Source organism: Triturus cristatus, chromosome 8 (genome assembly GCF_964204655.1).
Source record: "Triturus cristatus chromosome 8, aTriCri1.1, whole genome shotgun sequence".
NCBI lineage: Eukaryota > Metazoa > Chordata > Amphibia > Caudata > Salamandridae > Triturus > Triturus cristatus.
In genome coordinates this window covers 1,420,160,710-1,420,164,358 of record NC_140591.1, presented here as the reverse complement: position 1 = coordinate 1,420,164,358, position 3,649 = coordinate 1,420,160,710, and positions in this window count along the sequence as shown.

The following is a 3,649-nucleotide window of genomic DNA, read 5'->3' as shown; positions in this document are numbered from 1 at the left end:
CTGAACGCCGAACCCAAAATTCTGGCTAAGGTATTGGCTAATCGACTGGCTCGGGTCGTGGGCGACTTGATTCATCAGGATCAGTCCGGTTTCATACCTCATCGGAACACCGCTCTAAATTTGAGGCGGTTGCACGGCGTGCTGGCTAGAGCGGAATTTATACGGGAGCCGGCCATCTTGGCATCTTTAGATGCTACTATGGCGTTCGACACTTTGGAGTGGCCATATATTTGGGCCGTGTTGGCGAAATTTGGGTTCGGCCCTGAATTTATTGGTTGGGTAAAATTACTATATGCTGACCCTCTGGCTCAGGTGGTGGTGAATGGTAGGGTGTCGGCTCCCTTCGCACTGGGGAGAGGTACGCGGCAGGGATGTCCATTATCACCCCTTCTCTTTGCACTTTCTTTGGAGCCTCTCGCCGCCTGGTTGCGTTGGGAGCCGTCGTTGCGAGGCATTAGATGGACGCCGGAGTTTGAAGACCGTGTCTCCCTTTACGCGGATGACATCCTTCTGTATCTCACCTCTCCCCGACAGTCGCTGATTGTATTGGTGGACGTACTGAATTCCTTTGGTCGCAACTCCGGCCTGGTCATCAACTGGGCCAAGTCGTGTGTTTACGTCCTCTCGGGTGAGGCCCCCCTCCTGCCACGGGATTGCCCTATCCAGATTGCTACCCTGGGGTTCAAATATTTGGGAATCTTTATCTCACTGGATCCCACGGTCCGCTATGAGCGAAACCTTCTCCCTCCCCTCCAGCGATTGAAGGCCGACGTCGCGAGGTGGCGACGGCTTCCGCTCTCGCCACTTGGACGGGCGGCATTGTTTAAAATGATGTCACTACCTCGCTTCTTGTATGCTTTGCAAAATACTCTAGATGTCGTGCCAGCTCGTTATTTCCGGGAGGTGGAGGGTCTTCAGCGCCAACTGTTTTGGGACGGGCGGGCGCGGATTGCTCTCGCCAAGTTGACGCTCCCTTGGTACGATGGGGGGGTCGCCCTCCCCGATATTAAACGATACTATTGGGCGTCTCAGTTGGCGGCGGTGAACCACGGGATATACGGTCCTGCCTTGAATCCGGCCTTCGAGATGGATAAATTTCTGCTCCCGGGTGGGGACTATAATAGGGCGCTGTACTCGGTGACTCCGGGCACGCGGTTGACAGGACCCACGCAGGTTGCGGTACGTGTGTGGCACGCGGCGAATGCTGCGATGGGGTGGAGGGATCGCTTGACTCGGGCGACGCCGTTGTATGCCTCTGAGCGGTTGGGCTGTTTGTGGAGATCGAAAGGCTTTGAGAAATGGGATATGATTGGTATATGTAAGGTGGATGATCTTTGGGCGAAGGGGTCTTTCAAAACGTTTGAAATGCTTAAAACTGAATATAAATTAAACTATAGAGAGTACTTCCGGTATGCTCAAGTCTACCATGCGCTGTGTTCGGTTTTTCCAGACGTTGCTGCTATCCCCGAGTACTCCCCACTGGAGGATAGAGTGTTGGATGGCTACGTGCCCGACAGCACTATTTCTCTGATTTATAAGAAACTCATTAATGATCGCGCAGACTTGCTGCTCCGTCTGCGGAACGCTTGGACAGGCGATGGCTTGGAATTGGACGACGAGGACTGGGTATCGGCGGTGGCCTCCCCGAAAGAGGTGGCGATCCCGGCCTGCTTACGATTCGTACAGCTGAAGATTCTTCATAGAGTGTATGTCACGGGGCCCGCTTTGCTGCGTATGGGTTACTCGATGGATGGACAGTGTAAGCGTGGATGTGGCCTGTCGGGTACCTTTCTCCATATCTTATGGGAATGTTCGGAGGTTGTGCGATTTTGGAATGGTATCCACACCGTAATGGAGGAGGTCACGCACGTTGCTCTGTTGCCAGAGGCTAGGAGGTGCTTGTTGAATGTCTGGGAACCGAATGATTGTAATGCGGCACAGACGCAGTGGGTGACCTTGGGGTACATGGTGGCTAAGCGTAACATTGCACAGCTGTGGGGCTCCCCGAGGCTGCCCACGATCGAGGTATGGAAGGAGAATATGGACTGGTGTATGTTTAGGGAGAAGACGGTGTATGTGGCGAGAGGCAAGCCAGGGAAGTGGGCTAAGGTATGGGGTCCATGGAATTTATATCGAGGACGTATCTGCACCCCGCCTCTGCCATTAGAGATCGATATTGCTTTGTCCCCCTAGCCACGCATTCCGCGGGATGGTGTGAGATGTGTTCCATGCTTTGTTCTCCCGTTGCCCCCCTCTACCGCTTCCAGACAAGACCTGCTTTGGACACTGTACGTTATCCCCCCTCCTGGGAAGAGCACGCTGCTATTTCAGACTCTCATTGCCTTGAGTGTGTTTTATATTTAATAAAAAATGAAACTGTTTATTCCGAATGCTCCTGGCCTATGGCCACGGCCTGTTACATGTGCTCACGAAATGCCGGGAGCTTTGCCTCTGGATCATTTGAATGTGTGGCGTTGCACTGTGGGCCCTCGGGCTCTATAGCGGCCGGCCCTGATGGTTGTAGGCCCTTGTCTGTATTTTATTGTGTATCAACGGTTTCTAATCAAAGTTTAACAACAACAAAAAAAAAAAAATGTTTGACACATGCTTTAAACCACACAAAAATGTGATTCTGGAGAGTAATACATTTTACCAGAGGCGTCGTATTCGGGATGAACATATTGAAGGTTTTGTAGGGGCTCTTAAAGCACTTGCCTCGTTTTGTGACTACAAAGCTGTGGAAGAGGAAATGATAAGAATTAAGTGGTGGAGAAAACAACAAGAACATATGTTATGTTATGTTAGGGATACTTCTAAAGCGCACAACTCACCCTGGGGCATCTCGGTGCTATACCTAGTAGACGGCTGAGGAGGATAGGAAAAAGGAAAATGTGGCAGCGGAGATAGAACCCTAAGTGATCAGAACAAAAAAGTTTTCAATTGTTTCCTGAAAATAGTGAGGGAAGGGCATATGCGTATGGATATAGGAAGCATATTCCAATAGCGCGGAGCAAGATATGAAAAGGCCTTTCCCCCAGAGCGGGCGAGGCGGATTCGGGGGATCTTCAGAAGCCCAAGTGAATTAGACCTAAGGTTGCGAGCTGTAGTCTGTTTAGTGAGTCTGCTTGACAAATACTTGGGACCTTTACCGTTCAAGGCCTTATATGTAAGGCAGCAGGTCTTAAAGTATGCTCGTTTCGCAATCGGAAGCCAGTGAAGGTCTAGAAGTAGAGGGGCTGAAGGTGAGCCCGCTGGGCGATTTAAAATCATTCGCGCAGCGGTATTTTGGATGACCTGTTGTTTCTTTAGCAGCGTCGGACCTAGTTCTGCCAGCAGAGCGTTGCCGTAATCGAGGCGACAGATCACAATGGCCTGGACTAGGGTTCTGCGATGCTTGATAAACATACAAGGGATTTTGCTCACATCTAAGCCTAGATAAAGCAGCTGAAATAGTAAGTGTGATTAAAAGTACAGCATCCTATAAGAAGAAAATGACATTTGTCTCACAGTCCAAAGGTATGCATAGTGTTATGGTGTAAAAACAAGTATCAAAACAAGCAGTAGGAAGGAACAGATTAACGCAGGGAAGAAGCTGAAAAATTTGGAGGGTTATATTTGAAGCTTTGGAAATCATTTGGGTAATGCTATA